We start from the raw sequence: 27446 nt of genomic DNA, 5'->3' as shown, positions 1-27446 counted from the left end.
AACAGCCATAACTTTTGTTCAAAGTGATTTTTCAGTCAAGTTTCAACCTGAAAGCATAGAAAGATGCATAAACTTGAAGTTACAGCTTGATTTCAGTGAGTTTTCATCAAAATACAGGAGTTCTGCATGAAGTGTTCATTTTGGCCTTCTCTCGCTGAGAAAACACTATTTGTGACCTGTGATACAAAAATGCCATAACTTTTGTTCAAAGTGAGTTTTCAGTCAAGTTTCAACCTGAAAACATAGAAAGATGCATAAACTTGAAGTTACAGCTTGATTTCAGTGAGTTTTCATCAAAATACAGGAGTTCTGCATGAAGTGTTCTTTTTGGCCTTCTCTCGCTGAGAAAACACTATTTGTGACCTGTGATACAAAAATGCCATAACTTTTGTTCAAAGTGAGTTTTCAGTCAAGTTTCATCCTGAAAGCATAGAAAGATGCATAAACTTGAAGTTACAGCTTGATTTCAGTGAGTTTTCATCAAAATACAGGAGTTCTGCATGAAGTATTCATTTTGGCCTTCTCTCAATGAGAAAACACTATTTGTGACCTGTGATACAAAAATGCCATAACTTTTGTTCAAAGTGAGTTTTCAGTCAAGTTTCAACCTGAAAGCATAGAAAGATGCATAAACTTGAAGTTACAGCTTGATTTCAGTGAGTTTTCATCAAAATACAGGAGTTCTGCATGAAGTGTTCATTTTGGCCTTCTCTCGCTGAGAAAACACTATTTGTGACCTGTGATACAAAAATGCCATAACTTTTGTTCAAAGTGAGTTTTCAGTCAAGTTTCAACCTGAAAGCATAGAAAGATGCATAAACTTGAAGTTACAGCTTGATTTCAGTGAGTTTTCAACAAAATACAGGAGTGCTGCATGAAGTGTTCATTTTGGCCTTCTCTCGCTGAGAAAACACTATTTGTGACCTGTGATACAAAAATGCCATAACTTTTGTTCAAAGTGAGTTTTCAGTCAAGTTTCAACCTGAAAGCATAGAAAGATGCATAAACTTGAAGTTACAGCTTGATTTCAGTGAGTTTTCATCAAAATACAGGAGTTCTGCATGAAGTGTTCATTTTGGCCTTCTCTCACTGAGAAAACACTATTTGTGACCTGTGATACAAAAATGCCATAACTTTTCTTCAAAGTGAGTTTTCAGTCAAGTTTCAACCTGAAAGCATAGAAAGATGCATGAACTTGAAGTTACATTTTGATTTCAGTGAGTTTTCATCAAAATACAGGAGTTCTGCATGAAGTGTTCATTTTGGCCTTCTCTCGCTGAGAAAACGCTATTTGTGACCTGCGACACAGAGCAGCCATAACTTTTGTTCAAAGTGAGTTTTCAGTCAAGTTTCAACCTGAAAGCATAGAAAGATGCATAAACTTGAAGTTACAGCTTGATTTCAGTGAGTTTTCATCAAAATACAGGAGTTCTGCATGAAGTGTTCATTTTGGCCTTCTCTCGCTGAGAAAACACTATTTGTGACCTGTGATACAAAAATGCCATAACTTTTGTTCAAAGTGAGTTTTCAGTCAAGTTTCAACCAGAAAACATAGAAAGATGCATAAACTTGAAGTTACAGCTTGATTTCAGTGAGTTTTCATCAAAATACAGGAGTACTGCATGAAGTGTTCATTTTGGCCTTCTCTCGCTGAGAAAACACTATTTGTGACCTGTGATACAAAAATGCCATAACTTTTCTTCAAAGTGAGTTTTCAGTCAAGTTTCAACCTGAAAGCATAGAAAGATGCATAAACTTGAAGTTACAGCTTGATTTCAGTGAGTTTTCATCAAAATACAGGAGTTCTGCATGAAGTGTTCATTTTGGCCTTCTCTCGCTGAGAAAACACTATTTGTGACCTGTGATACAAAAATGCCATAACTTTTGTTCAAAGTGAGTTTTCAGTCAAGTTTCAACCTGAAAGCATAGAAAGATGCATAAACTTGAAGTTACAGCTTGATTTCAGTGAGTTTTCATCAAAATACAGGAGTACTGCATGAAGTGTTCATTTTGGCCTTCTCTCGCTGAGAAAACACTATTTGTGACCTGTGATACAAAAATGCCATAACTTTCCTTCAAAGTGAGTTTTCAGTCAAGTTTCAACCTGAAAGCATAGAAAGATGCATAAACTTGAAGTTACAGCTTGATTTCAGTGAGTTTTCATCAAAATACAGGAGTTCTGCATGAAGTGTTCATTTTGGCCTTCTCTCGCTGACAAAACACTATTAGTGACCTGCGACACAGAACAGCCATAACTTTTGTTCAAAGTGAGTTTTCAGTCAAGTTTCAACCTGAAAGCATAGAAAGATGCATAAACTTGAAGTTACAGCTTGATTTCAGTGAGTTTTCATCAAAATACAGGAGTTCTGCATGAAGTGTTCATTTTGGCCTTCTCTCGCTGAGAAAACACTATTTGTGACCTGTGATACAAAAATGCCATAACTTTTGTTCAAAGTGAGTTTTCAGTCAAGTTTCAACCTGAAAGCATAGAAAGATGCATAAACTTGAAGTTACAGCTTGATTTCAGTGAGTTTTCATCAAAATACAGGAGTTCTTCATGAAGTGTTCATTTTGGCCTTCTCTCGCTGAGAAACACTATTTGTGACCTGTGATACAAAAATGCCATAACTTTTGTTAAAAGTGAGTTTTCAGTCAAGTTTCAACCTGAAAGCATAGAAAGATGCATAAACTTGAAGTTAAAGCTTGATTTCAGTGAGTTTTCATCAAAATACAGGAGTTCTGCATGAAGTGTTCATTTTGGCCTTCTCTCGCTGAGAAAACGCTATTAGTGACCTGCGACACAGAACAGCCATAACTTCTGTTCAAAGTGAGTTTTCAGTCAAGTTTCAACCTGAAAGCATAGAAAGATGCATAAACTTGAAGTTACAGCTTGATTTCAGTGAGTTTTCATCAAAATACAGGAGTTCTGCATGAAGTGTTCATTTTGGCCTTCTCTCGCTGAGAAAACACTATTTGTGACCTGTGATACAAAAATGCCATAACTTTTGTTCAAAGTGAGTTTTCAGTCAAGTTTCAACCTGAAAGCATAGAAAGATGCATAAACTTGAAGTTACAGCTTGATTTAAGTGAGTTTTCATCAAAATACAGGAGTTCTTCATGAAGTGTTCATTTTGGCCTTCTCTCGCTGAGAAACACTATTTGTGACCTGTGATTCAAAAATGCCATAACTTTTGTTCAAAGTGAGTTTTCAGTCAAGTTTCAACCTGAAAGCATAGAAAGATGCATAAACTTGAAGTTACAGCTTGATTTCAGTGAGTTTTCATCAAAATACAGGAGTTCTGCATGAAGTGTTCATTTTGGCCTTCTATCGCTGAGAAAACACTATTTGTGACCTGTGATACAAAAATGCCATAACTGTTCTTCAAAGTGAGTTTTCAGTCAAGTTTCAACCTGAAAGCATAGAAAGATGCATAAACTTGAAGTTACAGCTTGATTTCAGTGAGTTTTCATCAAAATACAGGAGTTCTGCATGAAGTGTTCATTTTGGCCTTCTCTCGCTGAGAAAACGCTATTTGTGACCTGCAGCACAGAACAGCCATAACTTTTGTTCAAAGTGAGTTTTCAGTCAAGTTTCAACCTGAAAGCATAGAAAGATGCATAAACTTGAAGTTACAGCTTGATTTCAGTGAGTTTTCATCAAAATACAGGAGTTCTGCATGAAGTGTTCATTTTGGCCTTCTCTCACTGAGAAAACACTATTTGTGACCTGTGATACAAAAATGCCATAACTTTTGTTCAAAGTGAGTTTTCAGTCAAGTTTCAACCTGAAAGCATAGAAAGATGCATAAACTTGAAGTTACAGCTTGATTTCAGTGAGTTTTCATCAAAATACAGGAGTTCTGCATGAAGTGTTCATTTTGGCCTTCTCTGGCTGAGAAAACGCTATTTGTGACCTGCGACACAGAACAGCCATAACTTTTGTTCAAAGTGAGTTTTCAGTCAAGTTTCAACCTGAAAACATAGAAAGATGCATAAACTTGAAGTTACAGCTTGATTTCAGTGAGTTTTCATCAAAATACAGGAGTACTGCATGAAGTGTTCATTTTGGCCTTCTCTCGCTGAGAAAACACTATTTGTGACCTGCGACACAGAACAGCCATAACTTTTGTTCAAAGTGAGTTTTCAGTCAAGTTTCAACCTGAAAACATAGAAAGATGCATAAACTTGAAGTTACAGCTTGATTTCAGTGAGTTTTCATCAAAATACAGGAGTACTGCATGAAGTGTTCATTTTGGCCTTCTCTCGCTGAGAAAACACTATTTGTGACCTGTGATACAAAAATGCCATAACTTTTGTTCAAAGTGAGTTTTCAGTCAAGTTTCAACCTGAAAGCAAAGGAAGATGCATAAACTTGAAGTTACAGCTTGATTTCAGTGAGTTTTCATCAAAATACAGGAGTTCTGCATGAAGTATTCATTTTGGCCTTCTCTCACTGAGAAAACACTATTTGTGACCTGTGATACAAAAATGCCATAACTTTTGTTCAAAGTGAGTTTTCAGTCAAGTTTCAACCTGAAAGCATAGAAAGATGCATAAACTTGAAGTTAAAGCTTGATTTCAGTGAGTTTTCATCAAAATACAGGAGTTCTGCATGAAGTGTTCATTTTGGCCTTCTCTCGCTGAGAAAACGCTATTAGTGACCTGCGACACAGAACAGCCATAACTTCTGTTCAAAGTGAGTTTTCAGTCAAGTTTCAACCTGAAAGCATAGAAAGATGCATAAACTTGAAGTTACAGCTTGATTTCAGTGAGTTTTCATCAAAATACAGGAATTCTGCATGAAGTGTTCATTTTGGCCTTCTCTCGCTGAGAAAACACTATTTGTGACCTGTGATACAAAAATGCCATAACTTTTGTTCAAAGTGAGTTTTCAGTCAAGTTTCAACCTGAAAGCATAGAAAGATGCATAAACTTGAAGTTACAGCTTGATTTCAGTGAGTTTTCATCAAAATACAGGAGTTCTTCATGAAGTGTTCATTTTGGCCTTCTCTCGCTGAGAAACACTATTTGTGACCTGTGATACAAAAATGCCATAACTTTTGTTCAAAGTGAGTTTTCAGTCAAGTTTCAACCTGAAAGCATAGAAAAATGCATAAACTTGAAGTTACAGCTTGATTTCAGTGAGTTTTCATCAAAATACAGGAGTTCTGCATGAAGTGTTCATTTTGGCCTTCTCTCGCTGAGAAAACGCTATTTGTGACCTGCGGCACAGAACAGCCATAACTTTTGTTCAAAGTGAGTTTTCAGTCAAGTTTCAACCTGAAAGCATAGAAAGATGCATAAACTTGAAGTTACAGCTTGATTTCAGTGAGTTTTCATCAGAATAAAGGAGTTCTGCATGAAGTATTCATTTTGGCCTTCTCTCGCTGAGAAAACACTATTTGTGACCTGTGATACAAAAATGCCATAACTTATGTTCAAAGTGAGTTTTCAGTCAAGTTTCAACCTGAAAACATAGAAAGATGCATAAACTTGAAGTTACAGCTTGATTTCAGTGAGTTTTCATCAAAATACAGGAGTTCTGCATGAAGTGTTCATTTTGGCCTTCTCTCGCTGAGAAAACACTATTTGTGACCTGTGATACAAAAATGCCATAACTTTTGTTCAAAGTGAGTTTTCAGTCAAGTTTCAACCTGAAAGCATAGAAAGATGCATAAACTTGAAGTTACAGCTTGATTTCAGTGAGTTTTCATCAAAATACAGGAGTTCTTCATGAAGTGTTCATTTTGGCCTTCTCTCGCTGAGAAAACACTATTTGTGACCTGTGATACAAAAATGCCATAACTTTTGTTTAAAGTGAGTTTTCAGTCAAGTTTCAACCTGAAAGCATAGAAAGATGCATAAACGTGAAGTTACAGCTTGATTTCAGTGAGTTTTCATCAAAATACAGGAGTTCTGCATGAAGTGTTCATTTTGGCCTTCTCTCGCTGAGAAAACGCTATTTGTGACCTGCGACACAGAACAGCCATAACTTTTGTTCAAAGTGAGTTTTCAGTCAAGTTTCAACCTGAAAGCATAGAAAGATGCATAAACTTGAAGTTACAGCTTGATTTCAGTGAGTTTTCATCAAAATACAGGAGTACTGCATGAAGTGTTCATTTTGGCCTTCTCTCGCTGAGAAAACACTATTTGTGACCTGTGATACAAAAATGCCATAACTTTTGTTCAAAGTGAGTTTTCAGTCAAGTTTCAACCTGAAAGCAAAGGAAGATGCATAAACTTGAAGTTACAGCTTGATTTCAGTGAGTTTTCATCAAAATACAGGAGTTCTGCATGAAGTATTCATTTTGGCCTTCTCTCACTGAGAAAACACTATTTGTGACCTGTGATACAAAAATGCCATAACTTTTGTTCAAAGTGAGTTTTCAGTCAAGTTTCAACCTGAAAGCATAGAAAGATGCATAAACTTGAAGTTAAAGCTTGATTTCAGTGAGTTTTCATCAAAATACAGGAGTTCTGCATGAAGTGTTCATTTTGGCCTTCTCTCGCTGAGAAAACGCTATTAGTGACCTGCGACACAGAACAGCCATAACTTCTGTTCAAAGTGAGTTTTCAGTCAAGTTTCAACCTGAAAGCATAGAAAGATGCATAAACTTGAAGTTACAGCTTGATTTCAGTGAGTTTTCATCAAAATACAGGAATTCTGCATGAAGTGTTCATTTTGGCCTTCTCTCGCTGAGAAAACACTATTTGTGACCTGTGATACAAAAATGCCATAACTTTTGTTCAAAGTGAGTTTTCAGTCAAGTTTCAACCTGAAAGCATAGAAAGATGCATAAACTTGAAGTTACAGCTTGATTTCAGTGAGTTTTCATCAAAATACAGGAGTTCTTCATGAAGTGTTCATTTTGGCCTTCTCTCGCTGAGAAACACTATTTGTGACTTGTGATACAAAAATGCCATAACTTTTCTTCAAAGTGAGTTTTCAGTCAAGTTTCAACCTGAAAGCATAGAAAAATGCATAAACTTGAAGTTACAGCTTGATTTCAGTGAGTTTTCATCAAAATACAGGAGTTCTGCATGAAGTGTTCATTTTGGCCTTCTCTCGCTGAGAAAACGCTATTTGTGACCTGCGGCACAGAACAGCCATAACTTTTGTTCAAAGTGAGTTTTCAGTCAAGTTTCAACCTGAAAGCATAGAAAGATGCATAAACTTGAAGTTACAGCTTGATTTCAGTGAGTTTTCATCAGAATAAAGGAGTTCTGCATGAAGTATTCATTTTGGCCTTCTCTCGCTGAGAAAACACTATTTGTGACCTGTGATACAAAAATGCCATAACTTATGTTCAAAGTTAGTTTTCATTCAAGTTTCAACCTGAAAACATAGAAAGATGCATAAACTTGAAGTTACAGCTTGATTTCAGTGAGTTTTCATCAAAATACAGGAGTTCTGCATGAAGTGTTCATTTTGGCCTTCTCTCGCTGAGAAAACACTATTTGTGACCTGTGATACAAAAATGCCATAACTTTTGTTCAAAGTGAGTTTTCAGTCAAGTTTCAACCTGAAAGCATAGAAAGATGCATAAACTTGAAGTTACAGCTTGATTTCAGTGAGTTTTCATCAAAATACAGGAGTTCTTCATGAAGTGTTCATTTTGGCCTTCTCTCGCTGAGAAAACACTATTTGTGACCTGTGATACAAAAATGCCATAACTTTTGTTTAAAGTGAGTTTTCAGTCAAGTTTCAACCTGAAAGCATAGAAAGATGCATAAACGTGAAGTTACAGCTTGATTTCAGTGAGTTTTCATCAAAATACAGGAGTTCTGCATGAAGTGTTCATTTTGGCCTTCTCTCGCTGAGAAAACGCTATTTGTGACCTGCGACACAGAACAGCCATAACTTTTGTTCAAAGTGAGTTTTCAGTCAAGTTTCAACCTGAAAGCATAGAAAGATGCATAAACTTGAAGTTACAGCTTGATTTCAGTGAGTTTTCATCAAAATACAGGAGTTCTGCATGAAGTTTTCATTTTGGCCTTCTCTCGCTGAGAAAACACTATTTGTGACCTGTGATACAAAAATGCCATAACTTTTGTTCAAAGTGAGTTTTCAGTCAAGTTTCAACCTGAAAGCAAAGAAAGATGCATAAACTTGAAGTTACAGCTTGATTTCAGTGAGTTTTCATCAAAATACAGGAGTTCTGCATGAAGTGTTCATTTTGGCCTTCTCTCGCTGAGAAAACACTATTTGTGACCTGTGATACAAAAATGCCATAACTTTTGTTCAAAGTGAGTTTTCAGTCAAGTTTCAACCTGAAAGCATAGAAAGATGCATAAACTTGAAGTTACAGCTTGATTTCAGTGAGTTTTCATCAAAATACAGGAGTTCTTCATGAAGTGTTCATTTTGGCCTTCTCTCGCTGAGAAAACACTATTTGTGACCTGTGATACAAAAATGCCATAACTTTTGTTCAAAGTGAGTTTTCAGTCAAGTTTCAACCTGAAAGCATAGAAAGATGCATAAACTTGAAGTTACAGCTTGATTTCAGTGAGTTTTCATCAAAATACAGGAGTTCGGCATGAAGTGTTCATTTTGGCCTTCTCTCGCTGAGAAAACGCTATTTGTGACCTGCGACACAGAACAGCCATAACTTTTGTTGAAAGTGAGTTTTCAGTCAAGTTTCAACCTGAAAGCATAGAAAGATGCATAAACTTGAAGTTACAGCTTGATTTCAGTGAGTTTTCATCAAAATACAGGAGTTCTGCATGAAGTGTTCATTTTGGCCTTCTCTCGCTGAGAAAACACTATTTGTGACCTGTGATACAAAAATGCCATAACTTTTCTTCAAAGTGAGTTTTCAGTCAAGTTTCAACCTGAAAGCATAGAATGATGCATAAACTTGAAGTTACAGCTTGATTTCAGTGAGTTTTCATCAAAATACAGGAGTTCTTCATGAAGTGTTCATTTTGGCCTTCTCTCGCTGAGAAAACACTATTTGTGACCTGTGATACAAAAATGCCATAACTTTTGTTCAAAGTGAGTTTTCAGTCAAGTTTCAACCTGAAAGCATAGAAAGATGCATAAACTTGAAGTTACAGCTTGATTTCAGTAAGTTTTCATCAAAATACAGGAGTTCTGCATGAAGTGTTCATTTTGGCCTTCTCTCGCTGAGAAAACGCTATTTGTGACCTGCGACACAGAACAGCCATAACTTTTGTTCAAAGTGATTTTTCAGTCAAGTTTCAACCTGAAAGCATAGAAAGATGCATAAACTTGAAGTTACAGCTTGATTTCAGTGAGTTTTCATCAAAATACAGGAGTTCTGCATGAAGTGTTCATTTTGGCCTTCTCTCGCTGAGAAAACACTATTTGTGACCTGTGATAAAAAAATGCCATAACTTTTGTTCAAAGTGAGTTTTCAGTCAAGTTTCAACCTGAAAACATAGAAAGATGCATAAACTTGAAGTTACAGCTTGATTTCAGTGAGTTTTCATCAAAATACAGGAGTTCTGCATGAAGTGTTCTTTTTGGCCTTCTCTCGCTGAGAAAACACTATTTGTGACCTGTGATACAAAAATGCCATAACTTTTGTTCAAAGTGAGTTTTCAGTCAAGTTTCAACCTGAAAGCATAGAAAGATGCATAAACTTGAAGTTACAGCTTGATTTCAGTGAGTTTTCATCAAAATACAGGAGTTCTGCATGAAGTATTCATTTTGGCCTTCTCTCAATGAGAAAACACTATTTGTGACCTGTGATACAAAAATGCCATAACTTTTGTTCAAAGTGAGTTTTCAGTCAAGTTTCAACCTGAAAGCATAGAAAGATGCATAAACTTGAAGTTACAGCTTGATTTCAGTGAGTTTTCATCAAAATACAGGAGTTCTGCATGAAGTGTTCATTTTGGCCTTCTCTCGCTGAGAAAACACTATTTGTGACCTGTGATACAAAAATGCCATAACTTTTGTTCAAAGTGAGTTTTCAGTCAAGTTTCAACCTGAAAGCATAGAAAGATGCATAAACTTGAAGTTACAGCTTGATTTCAGTGAGTTTTATTCAAAATACAGGAGTTCTGCATGAAGTGTTCATTTTGGCCTTCTCTCGCTGAGAAAACGCTATTTGTGACCTGCGACACAGAACAGCCATAACTTTTGTTCAAAGTGATTTTTCAGTCAAGTTTCAACCTGAAAGCATAGAAAGATGCATAAACTTGAAGTTACAGCTTGATTTCAGTGAGTTTTCATCAAAATACAGGAGTTCTGCATGAAGTGTTCATTTTGGCCTTCTCTCGCTGAGAAAACACTATTTGTGACCTGTGATACAAAAATGCCATAACTTTTGTTCAAAGTGAGTTTTCAGTCAAGTTTCAACCTGAAAACATAGAAAGATGCATAAACTTGAAGTTACAGCTTGATTTCAGTGAGTTTTCATCAAAATACAGGAGTTCTGCATGAAGTGTTCTTTTTGGCCTTTTCTCGCTGAGAAAACACTATTTGTGACCTGTGATACAAAAATGCCATAACTTTTGTTCAAAGTGAGTTTTCAGTCAAGTTTCAACCTGAAAGCATAGAAAGATGCATAAACTTGAAGTTACAGCTTGATTTCAGTGAGTTTTCATCAAAATACAGGAGTTCTGCATGAAGTATTCATTTTGGCCTTCTCTCAATGAGAAAACACTATTTGTGACCTGTGATACAAAAATGCCATAACTTTTGTTCAAAGTGAGTTTTCAGTCAAGTTTCAACCTGAAAGCATAGAAAGATGCATAAACTTGAAGTTACAGCTTGATTTCAGTGAGTTTTCATCAAAATACAGGAGTTCTGCATGAAGTGTTCATTTTGGCCTTCTCTCGCTGAGAAAACACTATTTGTGACCTGTGATACAAAAATGCCATAACTTTTGTTCAAAGTGAGTTTTCAGTCAAGTTTCAACCTGAAAGCATAGAAAGATGCATAAACTTGAAGTTACAGCTTGATTTCAGTGAGTTTTCATCAAAATACAGGAGTGCTGCATGAAGTGTTCATTTTGGCCTTCTCTCGCTGAGAAAACACTATTTGTGACCTGTGATACAAAAATGCCATAACTTTTGTTCAAAGTGAGTTTTCAGTCAAGTTTCAACCTGAAAGCATAGAAAGATGCATAAACTTGAAGTTACAGCTTGATTTCAGTGAGTTTTCATCAAAATACAGGAGTTCTGCATGAAGTGTTCATTTTGGCCTTCTCTCGCTGAGAAAACACTATTTGTGACCTGTGATACAAAAATGCCATAACTTTTGTTCAAAGTGAGTTTTCAGTCAAGTTTCAACCTGAAAGCATAGAAAGACGCATGAACTTGAAGTTACATTTTGATTTCAGTGAGTTTTCATCAAAATACAGGAGTTCTGCATGAAGTGTTCATTTTGGCCTTCTCTCGCTGAGAAAACGCTATTTGTGACATGCGACACAGAGCAGCCATAACTTTTGTTCAAAGTGAGTTTTCAGTCAAGTTTCAACCTGAAAGCATAGAAAGATGCATAAACTTGAAGTTACAGCTTGATTTCAGTGAGTTTTCATCAAAATACAGGAGTTCTGCATGAAGTGTTCATTTTGGCCTTCTCTCGCTGAGAAAACACTATTTGTGACCTGTGATACAAAAATGCCATAACTTTTGTTCAAAGTGAGTTTTCAGTCAAGTTTCAACCAGAAAACATAGAAAGATGCATAAACTTGAAGTTACAGCTTGATTTCAGTGAGTTTTCATCAAAATACAGGAGTACTGCATGAAGTGTTCATTTTGGCCTTCTCTCGCTGAGAAAACACTATTTGTGACCTGTGATACAAAAATGCGATAACTTTTCTTCAAAGTGAGTTTTCAGTCAAGTTTCAACCTGAAAGCATAGAAAGATGCATAAACTTGAAGTTACAGCTTGATTTAAGTGAGTTTTCATCAAAATACAGGAGTTCTGCATGAAGTGTTCATTTTGGCCTTCTCTCGCTGAGAAAACACTATTTGTGACCTGTGATACAAAAATGCCATAACTTTTGTTCAAAGTGAGTTTTCAGTCAAGTTTCAACCTGAAAGCATAGAACGATGCATAAACTTGAAGTTACAGCTTGATTTCAGTGAGTTTTCATCAAAATACAGGAGTTCTTCATGAAGTGTTCATTTTGGCCTTCTCTCGCTGAGAAAACACTATTTGTGACCTGTGATACAAAAATGCCATAACTTTTGTTCAAAGTGAGTTTTCAGTCAAGTTTCAACCTGAAAGCATAGAAAGATGCATAAACTTGAAGTTACAGCTTGATTTCAGTGAGTTTTCATCAAAATACAGGAGTTCTGCATGAAGTGTTCATTTTGGCCTTCTCTGTCTGAGAAAACGCTATTTGTGACCTGCGACACAGAACAGCCATAACTTTTGTTCAAAGTGAGTTTTCAGTCAAGTTTCAACCTGAAAGCATAGAAAGATGCATAAACTTGAAGTTACAGCTTGATTTCAGTGAGTTTTCATCAAAATACAGGAGTTCTGCATGAAGTATTCATTTTGGCCTTCTCTCAATGAGAAAACACTATTTGTGACCTGTGATACAAAAATGCCATAACTTTTGTTCAAAGTGAGTTTTCAGTCAAGTTTCAACCTGAAAGCATAGAAAGATGCATAAACTTGAAGTTACAGCTTGATTTCAGTGAGTTTTCATCAAAATACAGGAGTTCTGCATGAAGTGTTCATTTTGGCCTTCTCTCGCTGAGAAAACACTATTTGTGACCTGTGATACAAAAATGCCATAACTTTTGTTCAAAGTGAGTTTTCAGTCAAGTTTCAACCTGAAAGCATAGAAAGATGCATAAACTTGAAGTTACAGCTTGATTTCAGTGAGTTTTCATCAAAATACAGGAGTTCTGCATGAAGTGTTCATTTTGGCCTTCTCTCGCTGAGAAAACACTATTTGTGACCTGTGATACAAAAATGCCATAACTTTTGTTCAAAGTGAGTTTTCAGTCAAGTTTCAACCTGAAAGCATAGAAAGATGCATAAACTTGAAGTTACAGCTTGATTTCAGTGAGTTTTCATCAAAATACAGGAGTGCTGCATGAAGTGTTCATTTTGGCCTTCTCTCGCTGAGAAAACACTATTTGTGACCTGTGATACAAAAATGCCATAACTTTTGTTCAAAGTGAGTTTTCAGTCAAGTTTCAACCTGAAAGCATAGAAAGATGCATGAACTTGAAGTTACATTTTGATTTCAGTGAGTTTTCATCAAAATACAGGAGTTCTGCATGAAGTGTTCATTTTGGCCTTCTCTCGCTGAGAAAACGCTATTTGTGACATGCGACACAGAGCAGCCATAACTTTTGTTCAAAGTGAGTTTTCAGTCAAGTTTCAACCTGAAGGCATAGAAAGATGCATAAACTTGAAGTTACAGCTTGATTTCAGTGAGTTTTCATCAAAATACAGGAGTTCTGCATGAAGTGTTCATTTTGGCCTTCTCTCGCTGAGAAAACACTATTTGAGACCTGTGATACAAAAATGCCATAACTTTTGTTCAAAGTGATTTTTCAGTCAAGTTTCAACCTGAAAGCATAGAAAGATGCATAAACTTGAAGTTACAGCTTGATTTCAGTGAGTTTTCATCAAAATACAGGAGTTCTGCATGAAGTGTTCATTTTGGCCTTCTCTCGCTGAGAAAACACTATTTGTGACCTGTGATACAAAAATGCCATAACTTTTGTTCAAAGTGAGTTTTCAGTCAAGTTTCAACCTGAAAACATAGAAAGATGCATAAACTTGAAGTTACAGCTTGATTTCAGTGAGTTTTCATCAAAATACAGGAGTTCTGCATGAAGTGTTCTTTTTGGCCTTTTCTCGCTGAGAAAACACTATTTGTGACCTGTGATACAAAAATGCCATAACTTTTGTTCAAAGTGAGTTTTCAGTCAAGTTTCAACCTGAAAGCATAGAAAGATGCATAAACTTGAAGTTACAGCTTGATTTCAGTGAGTTTTCATCAAAATACAGGAGTTCTGCATGAAGTATTCATTTTGGCCTTCTCTCAATGAGAAAACACTATTTGTGACCTGTGATACAAAAATGCCATAACTTTTGTTCAAAGTGAGTTTTCAGTCAAGTTTCAACCTGAAAGCATAGAAAGATGCATAAACTTGAAGTTACAGCTTGATTTCAGTGAGTTTTCATCAAAATACAGGAGTTCTGCATGAAGTGTTCATTTTGGCCTTCTCTCGCTGAGAAAACACTATTTGTGACCTGTGATACAAAAATGCCATAACTTTTGTTCAAAGTGAGTTTTCAGTCAAGTTTCAACCTGAAAGCATAGAAAGATGCATAAACTTGAAGTTACAGCTTGATTTCAGTGAGTTTTCATCAAAATACAGGAGTGCTGCATGAAGTGTTCATTTTGGCCTTCTCTCGCTGAGAAAACACTATTTGTGACCTGTGATACAAAAATGCCATAACTTTTGTTCAAAGTGAGTTTTCAGTCAAGTTTCAACCTGAAAGCATAGAAAGATGCATAAACTTGAAGTTACAGCTTGATTTCAGTGAGTTTTCATCAAAATACAGGAGTTCTGCATGAAGTGTTCATTTTGGCCTTCTCTCGCTGAGAAAACACTATTTGTGACCTGTGATACAAAAATGCCATAACTTTTGTTCAAAGTGAGTTTTCAGTCAAGTTTCAACCTGAAAGCATAGAAAGACGCATGAACTTGAAGTTACATTTTGATTTCAGTGAGTTTTCATCAAAATACAGGAGTTCTGCATGAAGTGTTCATTTTGGCCTTCTCTCGCTGAGAAAACGCTATTTGTGACATGCGACACAGAGCAGCCATAACTTTTGTTCAAAGTGAGTTTTCAGTCAAGTTTCAACCTGAAAGCATAGAAAGATGCATAAACTTGAAGTTACAGCTTGATTTCAGTGAGTTTTCATCAAAATACAGGAGTTCTGCATGAAGTGTTCATTTTGGCCTTCTCTCGCTGAGAAAACACTATTTGTGACCTGTGATACAAAAATGCCATAACTTTTGTTCAAAGTGAGTTTTCAGTCAAGTTTCAACCAGAAAACATAGAAAGATGCATAAACTTGAAGTTACAGCTTGATTTCAGTGAGTTTTCATCAAAATACAGGAGTACTGCATGAAGTGTTCATTTTGGCCTTCTCTCGCTGAGAAAACACTATTTGTGACCTGTGATACAAAAATGCCATAACTTTTGTTCAAAGTGAGTTTTCAGTCAAGTTTCAACCTGAAAACATAGAAAGATGCATAAACTTGAAGTTACAGCTTGATTTCAGTGAGTTTTCATCAAAATACAGGAGTTCTGCATGAAGTGTTCTTTTTGGCCTTTTCTCGCTGAGAAAACACTATTTGTGACCTGTGATACAAAAATGCCATAACTTTTGTTCAAAGTGAGTTTTCAGTCAAGTTTCAACCTGAAAGCATAGAAAGATGCATAAACTTGAAGTTACAGCTTGATTTCAGTGAGTTTTCATCAAAATACAGGAGTTCTGCATGAAGTATTCATTTTGGCCTTCTCTCAATGAGAAAACACTATTTGTGACCTGTGATACAAAAATGCCATAACTTTTGTTCAAAGTGAGTTTTCAGTCAAGTTTCAACCTGAAAGCATAGAAAGATGCATAAACTTGAAGTTACAGCTTGATTTCAGTGAGTTTTCATCAAAATACAGGAGTTCTGCATGAAGTGTTCATTTTGGCCTTCTCTCGCTGAGAAAACACTATTTGTGACCTGTGATACAAAAATGCCATAACTTTTGTTCAAAGTGAGTTTTCAGTCAAGTTTCAACCTGAAAGCATAGAAAGATGCATAAACTTGAAGTTACAGCTTGATTTCAGTGAGTTTTCATCAAAATACAGGAGTGCTGCATGAAGTGTTCATTTTGGCCTTCTCTCGCTGAGAAAACACTATTTGTGACCTGTGATACAAAAATGCCATAACTTTTGTTCAAAGTGAGTTTTCAGTCAAGTTTCAACCTGAAAGCATAGAAAGATGCATAAACTTGAAGTTACAGCTTGATTTCAGTGAGTTTTCATCAAAATACAGGAGTTCTGCATGAAGTGTTCATTTTGGCCTTCTCTCGCTGAGAAAACACTATTTGTGACCTGTGATACAAAAATGCCATAACTTTTGTTCAAAGTGAGTTTTCAGTCAAGTTTCAACCTGAAAGCATAGAAAGACGCATGAACTTGAAGTTACATTTTGATTTCAGTGAGTTTTCATCAAAATACAGGAGTTCTGCATGAAGTGTTCATTTTGGCCTTCTCTCGCTGAGAAAACGCTATTTGTGACATGCGACACAGAGCAGCCATAACTTTTGTTCAAAGTGAGTTTTCAGTCAAGTTTCAACCTGAAAGCATAGAAAGATGCATAAACTTGAAGTTACAGCTTGATTTCAGTGAGTTTTCATCAAAATACAGGAGTTCTGCATGAAGTGTTCATTTTGGCCTTCTCTCGCTGAGAAAACACTATTTGTGACCTGTGATACAAAAATGCCATAACTTTTGTTCAAAGTGAGTTTTCAGTCAAGTTTCAACCAGAAAACATAGAAAGATGCATAAACTTGAAGTTACAGCTTGATTTCAGTGAGTTTTCATCAAAATACAGGAGTACTGCATGAAGTGTTCATTTTGGCCTTCTCTCGCTGAGAAAACACTATTTGTGACCTGTGATACAAAAATGCCATAACTTTTCTTCAAAGTGAGTTTTCAGTCAAGTTTCAACCTGAAAGCATAGAAAGATGCATAAACTTGAAGTTAAAGGTGGATTTCAGTGAGTTTTCATCAAAATACAGGAGTTCTGCATGAAGTGTTCATTTTGGCCTTCTATCGCTGAGAAAACAGAATTTGTGACCTGTGATACAAAAATGCCATAACTTTTGTTCAAAGTGAGTTTTCAGTCAAGTTTCAACCTGAAAGCATAGAAAGATGCATAAACTTGAAGTTACAGCTTGATTTCAGTGAGTTTTCATCAAAATACAGGAGTGCTGCATGAAGTGTTCATTTTGGCCTTCTCTCGCTGAGAAAACACTATTTGTGACCTGTGATACAAAAATGCCATAACTTTTGTTCAAAGTGAGTTTTCAGTCAAGTTTCAACCTGAAAGCATAGAAAGATGCATAAACTTGAAGTTACAGCTTGATTTCAGTGAGTTTTCATCAAAATACAGGAGTTCTGCATGAAGTGTTCATTTTGGCCTTCTCTCGCTGAGAAAACACTATTTGTGACCTGTGATACAAAAATGCCATAACTTTTGTTCAAAGTGAGTTTTCAGTCAAGTTTCAACCTGAAAGCATAGAAAGACGCATGAACTTGAAGTTACATTTTGATTTCAGTGAGTTTTCATCAAAATACAGGAGTTCTGCATGAAGTGTTCATTTTGGCCTTCTCTCGCTGAGAAAACGCTATTTGTGACATGCGACACAGAGCAGCCATAACTTTTGTTCAAAGTGAGTTTTCAGTCAAGTTTCAACCTGAAAGCATAGAAAGATGCATAAACTTGAAGTTACAGCTTGATTTCAGTGAGTTTTCATCAAAATACAGGAGTTCTGCATGAAGTGTTCATTTTGGCCTTCTCTCGCTGAGAAAACACTATTTGTGACCTGTGATACAAAAATGCCATAACTTTTGTTCAAAGTGAGTTTTCAGTCAAGTTTCAACCAGAAAACATAGAAAGATGCATAAACTTGAAGTTACAGCTTGATTTCAGTGAGTTTTCATCAAAATACAGGAGTACTGCATGAAGTGTTCATTTTGGCCTTCTCTCGCTGAGAAAACACTATTTGTGACCTGTGATACAAAAATGCGATAACTTTTCTTCAAAGTGAGTTTTCAGTCAAGTTTCAACCTGAAAGCATAGAAAGATGCATAAACTTGAAGTTACAGCTTGATTTAAGTGAGTTTTCATCAAAATACAGGAGTTCTGCATGAAGTGTTCATTTTGGCCTTCTCTCGCTGAGAAAACACTATTTGTGACCTGTGATACAAAAATGCCATAACTTTTGTTCAAAGTGAGTTTTCAGTCAAGTTTCAACCTGAAAGCATAGAAAGATGCATAAACTTGAAGTTACAGCTTGATTTCAGTGAGTTTTCATCAAAATACAGGAGTTCTTCATGAAGTGTTCATTTTGGCCTTCTCTCGCTGAGAAAACACTATTTGTGACCTGTGATACAAAAATGCCATAACTTTTGTTCAAAGTGAGTTTTCAGTCAAGTTTCAACCTGAAAGCATAGAAAGATGCATAAACTTGAAGTTACAGCTTGATTTCAGTGAGTTTTCATCAAAATACAGGAGTTCTGCATGAAGTGTTCATTTTGGCCTTCTCTGTCTGAGAAAACGCTATTTGTGACCTGCGACACAGAACAGCCATAACTTTTGTTCAAAGTGAGTTTTCAGTCAAGTTTCAACCTGAAAGCATAGAAAGATGCATAAACTTGAAGTTACAGCTTGATTTCAGTGAGTTTTCATCAAAATACAGGAGTTCTGCATGAAGTATTCATTTTGGCCTTCTCTCAATGAGAAAACACTATTTGTGACCTGTGATACAAAAATGCCATAACTTTTGTTCAAAGTGAGTTTTCAGTCAAGTTTCAACCTGAAAGCATAGAAAGATGCATAAACTTGAAGTTACAGCTTGATTTCAGTGAGTTTTCATCAAAATACAGGAGTGCTGCATGAAGTGTTCATTTTGGCCTTCTCTCGCTGAGAAAACACTATTTGTGACCTGTGATACAAAAATGCCATAACTTTTGTTCAAAGTGAGTTTTCAGTCAAGTTTCAACCTGAAAGCATAGAAAGATGCATGAACTTGAAGTTACATTTTGATTTCAGTGAGTTTTCATCAAAATACAGGAGTTCTGCATGAAGTGTTCATTTTGGCCTTCTCTCGCTGAGAAAACGCTATTTGTGACATGCGACACAGAGCAGCCATAACTTTTGTTCAAAGTGAGTTTTCAGTCAAGTTTCAACCTGAAGGCATAGAAAGATGCATAAACTTGAAGTTACAGCTTGATTTCAGTGAGTTTTCATCAAAATACAGGAGTTCTGCATGAAGTGTTCATTTTGGCCTTCTCTCGCTGAGAAAACACTATTTGAGACCTGTGATACAAAAATGCCATAACTTTTGTTCAAAGTGAGTTTTCAGTCAAGTTTCAACCAGAAAACATAGAAAGATGCATAAACTTGAAGTTACAGCTTGATTTCAGTGAGTTTTCATCAAAATACAGGAGTACTGCATGAAGTTTTCATTTTGGCCTTCTCTCGCTGAGAAAACACTATTTGTGACCTGTGATACAAAAATGCGATAACTTTTCTTCAAAGTGAGTTTTCAGTCAAGTTTCAACCTGAAAGCATAGAAAGATGCATAAACTTGAAGTTACAGCTTGATTTCAGTGAGTTTTCATCAAAATACAGGAGTTCTGCATGAAGTGTTCATTTTGGCCTTCTCTCGTTGAGAAAACACTATTTGTGACCTGTGATACAAAAATGCCATAACTTTTGTTCAAAGTGAGTTTTCAGTCAAGTTTCAACCTGAAAGCATAGAAAGATGCATAAACTTGAAGTTACAGCTTGATTTCAGTGAGTTTTCATCAAAATACAGGAGTTCTTCATGAAGTGTTCATTTTGGCCTTCTCTCGCTGAGAAAACACTATTTGTGACCTGTGATACAAAAATGCCATAACTTTTGTTCAAAGTGAGTTTTCAGTCAAGTTTCAACCTGAAAGCATAGAAAGATGCATAAACTTGAAGTTACAGCTTGATTTCAGTGAGTTTTCATCAAAATACAGGAGTTCTGCATGAAGTGTTCATTTTGGCCTTCTCTGTCTGAGAAAACGCTATTTGTGACCTGCGACACAGAACAGCCATAACTTTTGTTCAAAGTGAGTTTTCAGTCAAGTTTCAACCTGAAAGCATAGAAAGATGCATAAACTTGAAGTTACAGCTTGATTTCAGTGAGTTTTCATCAAAATACAGGAGTTTTGCATGAAGTGTTCATTTTGGCCTTCTCTCGCTGAGAAAACACTATTTGTGACCTGTGATACAAAAATGCCATAACTTTTGTTCAAAGTGAGTTTTCAGTCAAGTTTCAACCTGAAAGCATAGAAAGATGCATAAACTTGAAGTTACAGCTTGATTTCAGTGAGTTTTCATCAAAATACAGGAGTTCTGCATGAAGTGTTCTTTTTGGCCTTCTCTCGCTGAGAAAACACTATTTGTGACCTGTGATACAAAAATGCCATAACTTTTGTTCAAAGTGAGTTTTCAGTCAAGTTTCAACCTGAAAGCATAGAAAGATGCATAAACTTGAAGTTACAGCTTGATTTCAGTGAGTTTTCATCAAAATACAGGAGTTCTGCATGAAGTGTTCATTTTGGCCTTCTCTCGCTGAGAAAACACTATTTGTGACCTGTGATACAAAAATGCCATAACTTTTGTTCAAAGTGAGTTTTCAGTCAAGTTTCAACCTGAAAACATAGAAAGATGCATAAACTTGAAGTTACAGCTTGATTTCAGTGAGTTTTCATCAAAATACAGGAGTTCTGCATGAAGTGTTCATTTTGGCCTTCTCTCGCTGAGAAAACACTATTTGTGACCTGTGATACAAAAATGCCATAACTTTTGTTCAAAGTGAGTTTTCAGTCAAGTTTCAACCTGAAAGCATAGAAAGATGCATAAACTTGAAGTTACAGCTTGATTTCAGTGAGTTTTCATCAAAATACAGGAGATCTGCATGAAGTGTTCATTTTGGCCTTCTCTCGCTGAGAAAACACTATTTGTGACCTGTGATACAAAAATGCCATAACTTTTGTTCAAAGTGAGTTTTCAGTCAAGTTTCAACCTGAATGCATAGAAAGATGCATAAACTTGAAGTTACAGCTTGATTTCAGTGAGTTTTCATCAAAATACAGGAGTTCTGCATGAAGTGTTCATTTTGGCCTTCTCTCGCTGAGAAAACACTATTTGTGACTTGTGATACAAAAATGCCATAACTTTTGTTCAAAGTGAGTTTTCAGTCAAGTTTCAACCTGAAAGCATAGAAAGATGCATAAACTTGAAGTTACAGCTTGATTTCAGTGAGTTTTCATCAAAATACAGGAGTTCTGCATGAAGTGTTCATTTTGGCCTTCTCTCGCTGAGAAAACACTATTTGTGACCTGTGATACAAAAATGCCATAACTTTTGTTCAAAGTGAGTTTTCAGTCAAGTTTCAACCTGAAAGCATAGAAAGATGCATAAACTTGAAGTTACAGCTTGATTTCAGTGAGTTTTCATCAAAATATAGGAGTTCTGCATGAAGTGTTCATTTTGGCCTTCTCTCGCTGAGGAAACACTATTTGTGACCTGTGATACAAAAATTCCATAACTTTTGTTCAAAGTGAGTTTTCAGTCAAGTTTCAACCTGAAAGCATAGAAAGATGCATAAACTTGAAGTTACAGCTTGATTTCAGTGAGTATTCATCAAAATACAGGAGTTCTGCATGAAGTGTTCATTTTGGCCTTCTCTCGCTCAGAAAACACTATTTGTGACCTGTGATAAAAAAAATGCCATAACTTTTGTTCAAAGTGAGTTTTCAGTCAAGTTTCAACCTGAAAGCATAGAAAGATGCATAAACTTGAAGTTACAGCTTGATTTCAGTGAGTTTTCATCAAAATACAGGAGTTCTGCATGAAGTGTTCATTTTGGCCTTCTCTCGCTGAGAAAACACTATTTGTGACCTGTGATACAAAAATGCCATAACTTTTCTTCAAAGTGAGTTTTCAGTCAAGTTTCAACCTGAAAGCATAGAAAGATGCATAAACTTGAAGTTACAGCTTGATTTCAGTGAATTTTCATCAAAATACAGGAGTTCTGCATGAAGTGTTCATTTTGGCCTTCTCTCGCTGAGAAAACACTATTTGTGACCTGTGATACAAAAATGCCATAACTTTTCTTCAAAGTGAGTTTTCAGTCAAGTTTCAACCTGAAAGCATAGAAAGTTGCATAAATTTGAAGTTACAGCTTGATTTCAGTGAGTTTTCATCAAAATACAGGAGTTCTGCATGAAGTGTTCATTTTGGCCTTCTCTCACTGAGAAAACACTATTTGTGACCTGTGATACAAAAATGCCATAACTTTTGTTCAAAGTGAGTTTTCAGTCAAGTTTCAACCTGAAAGCATAGAAAGATGCATAAACTTGAAGTTACAGCTTGATTTCAGTGAGTTTTCATCAAAATACAGGAGCTCTGCATGAAGTGTTCATTTTGGCCTTCTCTCGCTGAGAAAACACTATTTGTGACCTGTGATACAAAAATGCCATAACTTTTGTTCAAAGTGAGTTTTCAGTCAAGTTTCAACCTGAAAGCATAGAAAGATGCATAAACTTGAAGTTAAAGGTGGATTTCAGTGAGTTTTCATCAAAATACAGGAGTTCTGCATGAAGTGTTCATTTTGGCCTTCTATCGCTGAGAAAACAGAATTTGTGACCTGTGATACAAAAATGCCATAACTTTTGTTCAAAGTGAGTTTTCAGTCAAGTTTCAACCTGAAAGCATAGAAAGATGCATAAACTTGTAGTTACAGCTTGATTTCAGTGAGTTTTCATCAAAATATAGGAGTTCTGCATGAAGTGTTCATTTTGGCCTTCTCTCGCTGAGGAAACACTATTTGTGACCTGTGATACAAAAATTCCATAACTTTTGTTCAAAGTGAGTTTTCAGTCAAGTTTCAACCTGAAAGCATAGAAAGATGCATAAACTTGAAGTTACAGCTTGATTTCAGTGAGTATTCATCAAAATACAGGAGTTCTGCATGAAGTGTTCATTTTGGCCTTCTCTCGCTGAGAAAACACTATTTGTGACCTGTGATACAAAAATGCCATAACTTTTGTTCAAAGTGAGTTTTCAGTCAAGTTTCAACCTGAAAGCATAGAAAGATGCATAAACTTGAAGTTACAGCTTGATTTCAGTGAGTTTTCATCAAAATACAGGAGTTCTGCATGAAGTATTCATTTTGGCCTTCTCTCACTGAGAAAACACTATTTGTGACCTGTGATACAAAAATGCCATAACTTTTGTTCAAAGTGAGTTTTCAGTCAAGTTTCAACCTGAAAGCATAGAAAGATGCATAAACTTGAAGTTACAGCTTGATTTCAGTGAGTTTTCATCAAAATACAGGAGTTCTGCATGAAGTGTTCATTTTGGCCTTCTCTCGCTGAGAAAACACTATTTGTGACTTGTGATACAAAAATGCCATAACTTTTGTTCAAAGTGAGTTTTCAGTCAAGTTTCAACCTGAAAGCATAGAAAGATGCATAAACTTGAAGTTACAGCTTGATTTCAGTGAGTTTTCATCAAAATACAGGAGTTCTGCATGAAGTGTTCATTTTGGCCTTCTCTCGCTGAGAAAACACTATTTGTGACCTGTGATACAAAAATGCCATAACTTTTGTTCAAAGTGAGTTTTCAGTCAAGTTTCAACCTGAAAGAATAGAAAGATGCATAAACTTGAAGTTACAGCTTGATTTCAGTGAGTTTTCATCAAAATATAGGAGTTCTGCATGAAGTGTTCATTTTGGCCTTCTCTCGCTGAGGAAACACTATTTGTGACCTGTGATACAAAAATGCCATAACTTTTGTTCAAAGTGAGTTTTCAGTCAAGTTTCAACCTGAAAGCATAGAAAGATGCATAAACTTGAAGTTACAGCTTGATTTCAGTGAGTATTCATCAAAATACAGGAGTTCTGCATGAAGTGTTCATTTTGGCCTTCTCTCGCTGAGAAAACACTATTTGTGACCTGTGATACAAAAATGCCATAACTTTTGTTCAAAGTGAGTTTTCAGTCAAGTTTCAACCTGAAAGCATAGAAAGATGCATAAACTTGAAGTTACAGCTTGATTTCAGTGAGTATTCATCAAAATACAGGAGTTCTGCATGAAGTGTTCATTTTGGCCTTCTCTCGCTGAGAAAACACTATTTGTGACCTGTGATACAAAAATGCCATAACTTTTGTTCAAAGTGAGTTTTCAGTCAAGTTTCAACCTGAAAGCATAGAAAGATGCATAAACTTGAAGTTACAGCTTGATTTCAGTGAGTTTTCATCAAAATACAGGAGTTCTGCATGAAGTGTTCATTTTGGCCTTCTCTCGCTGAGAAAACACTATTTGTGACTTGTGATACAAAAATGCCATAACTTTTGTTCAAAGTGAGTTTTCAGTCAAGTTTCAACCTGAAAGCATAGAAAGATGCATAAAGTTGAAGTTACAGCTTGATTTCAGTGAGTTTTCATCAAAATACAGGAGTTCTGCATGAAGTGTTCATTTTGGCCTTCTCTCGCTGAGAAAACACTATTTGAGACCTGTGATACAAAAATGCCATAACTTTTGTTCAAAGTGAGTTTTCAGTCAAGTTTCAACCTGAAAGCATAGAAAGATGCATAAACTTGAAGTTACAGCTTGATTTCAGTGAGTTTTCATCAAAATACAGGAGTTCTGCATGAAGTATTCATTTTGGCCTTCTCTCGCTGAGAAAACACTATTTGTGACCTGTGATACAAAAATGCCATAACTTTTCTTCAAAGTGAGTTTTCAGTCAAGTTTCAACCTGAAAGCATAGAAAGATGCATAAACTTGAAGTTACAGCTTGATTTCAGTGAGTTTTCATCAAAATACAGGAGTTCTGCATGAAGTGTTCATTTTGGCCTTCTCTCGCTGAGAAAACACTATTTGTGACTTGTGATACAAAAATGCCATAACTTTTGTTCAAAGTGAGTTTTCAGTCAAGTTTCAACCTGAAAGCATAGAAAGATGCATAAACTTGAAGTTACAGCTTGATTTCAGTGAGTTTTCATCAAAATACAGGAGTTCTGCATGAAGTGTTCATTTTGGCCTTCTCTCGCTGAGAAAACACTATTTGTGACCTGTGATACAAAAATGCCATAACTTTTGTTCAAAGTGAGTTTTCAGTCAAGTTTCAACCTGAAAGCATAGAAAGATGCATAAACTTGAAGTTACAGCTTGATTTCAGTGAGTTTTCATCAAAATATAGGAGTTCTGCATGAAGTGTTCATTTTGGCCTTCTCTCGCTGAGGAAACACTATTTGTGACCTGTGATACAAAAATTCCATAACTTTTGTTCAAAGTGAGTTTTCAGTCAAGTTTCAACCTGAAAGCATAGAAAGATGCATAAACTTGAAGTTACAGCTTGATTTCAGTGAGTTTTCATCAAAATACAGGAGTTCTGCATGAAGTGTTCATTTTGGCCTTCTCTCGCTGAGAAAACACTATTTGTGACCTGTGATACAAAAATGCCATAACTTTTCTTCAAAGTGAGTTTTCAGTCAAGTTTCAACCTGAAAGCATAGAAAGATGCATAAACTTGAAGTTACAGCTTGATTTCAGTGAATTTTCATCAAAATACAGGAGTTCTGCATGAAGTGTTCATTTTGGCCTTCTCTCGCTGAGAAAACACTATTTGTGACCTGTGATACAAAAATGCCATAACTTTTCTTCAAAGTGAGTTTTCAGTCAAGTTTCAACCTGAAAGCATAGAAAGATGCATAAACTTGAAGTTACAGCTTGATTTCAGTGAGTTTTCATCAAAATACAGGAGTTCTGCATGAAGTATTCATTTTGGCCTTCTCTCACTGAGAAAACACTATTTGTGACCTGTGATACAAAAATGCCATAACTTTTGTTCAAAGTGAGTTTTCAGTCAAGTTTCAACCTGAAAGCATAGAAAGATGCATAAACTTGAAGTTACAGCTTGATTTCAGTGAGTTTTCATCAAAATACAGGAGTTCTGCATGAAGTGTTCATTTTGGCCTTCTCTCGCTGAGAAAACACTATTTGTGACTTGTGATACAAAAATGCCATAACTTTTGTTCAAAGTGAGTTTTCAGTCAAGTTTCAACCTGAAAGCATAGAAAGATGCATAAACTTGAAGTTACAGCTTGATTTCAGTGAGTTTTCATCAAAATACAGGAGTTCTGCATGAAGTGTTCATTTTGGCCTTCTCTCGCTGAGAAAACACTATTTGTGACCTGTGATACAAAAATGCCATAACTTTTGTTCAAAGTGAGTTTTCAGTCAAGTTTCAACCTGAAAGCATAGAAAGATGCATAAACTTGAAGTTACAGCTTGATTTCAGTGAGTTTTCATCAAAATATAGGAGTTCTGCATGAAGTGTTCATTTTGGCCTTCTCTCGCTGAGGAAACACTATTTGTGACCTGTGATACAAAAATGCCATAACTTTTGTTCAAAGTGAGTTTTCAGTCAAGTTTCAACCTGAAAGCATAGAAAGATGCATAAACTTGAAGTTACAGCTTGATTTCAGTGAGTATTCATCAAAATACAGGAGTTCTGCATGAAGTGTTCATTTTGGCCTTCTCTCGCTGAGAAAACACTATTTGTGACCTGTGATACAAAAATGCCATAACTTTTGTTCAAAGTGAGTTTTCAGTCAAGTTTCAACCTGAAAGCATAGAAAGATGCATAAACTTGAAGTTACAGCTTGATTTCAGTGAGTTTTCATCAAAATACAGGAGTTCTGCATGAAGTATTCATTTTGGCCTTCTCTCACTGAGAAAACACTATTTGTGACCTGTGATACAAAAATGCCATAACTTTTGTTCAAAGTGAGTTTTCAGTCAAGTTTCAACCTGAAAGCATAGAAAGATGCATAAACTTGAAGTTACAGCTTGATTTCAGTGAGTTTTCATCAAAATACAGGAGTTCTGCATGAAGTATTCATTTTGGCCTTCTCTCACTGAGAAAACACTATTTGTGACCTGTGATACAAAAATGCCATAACTTTTGTTCAAAGTGAGTTTTCAGTCAAGTTTCAACCTGAAAGCATAGAAAGATGCATAAACTTGAAGTTACAGCTTGATTTCAGTGAGTTTTCATCAAAATACAGGAGTTCTGCATGAAGTGTTCATTTTGGCCTTCTCTCGCTGAGAAAACACTATTTGTGACTTGTGATACAAAAATGCCATAACTTTTGTTCAAAGTGAGTTTTCAGTCAAGTTTCAACCTGAAAGCATAGAAAGATGCATAAACTTGAAGTTACAGCTTGATTTCAGTGAGTTTTCATCAAAATACAGGAGTTCTGCATGAAGTGTTCATTTTGGCCTTCTCTCGCTGAGAAAACACTATTTGTGACCTGTGATACAAAAATGCCATAACTTTTGTTCAAAGTGAGTTTTCAGTCAAGTTTCAACCTGAAAGCATAGAAAGATGCATAAACTTGAAGTTACAGCTTGATTTCAGTGAGTTTTCATCAAAATATAGGAGTTCTGCATGAAGTGTTCATTTTGGCCTTCTCTCGCTGAGGAAACACTATTTGTGACATGTGATACAAAAATTCCATAACTTTTGTTCAAAGTGAGTTTTCAGTCAAGTTTCAACCTGAAAGCATAGAAAGATGCATAAACTTGAAGTTACAGCTTGATTTCAGTGAGTATTCATCAAAATACAGGAGTTCTGCATGAAGTGTTCATTTTGGCCT

The sequence above is a fragment of the Aulostomus chinensis genome, chromosome 18 (assembly GCF_037954235.1).
Source record: "Aulostomus chinensis isolate RoL2024-O1b breed Wild chromosome 18, RoL_Achi_v1.0, whole genome shotgun sequence".
In the NCBI taxonomy this organism is placed as follows: Eukaryota; Metazoa; Chordata; class Actinopteri; order Syngnathiformes; family Aulostomidae; genus Aulostomus; species Aulostomus chinensis.
Note: the sequence above shows the minus strand (reverse complement) of the source record.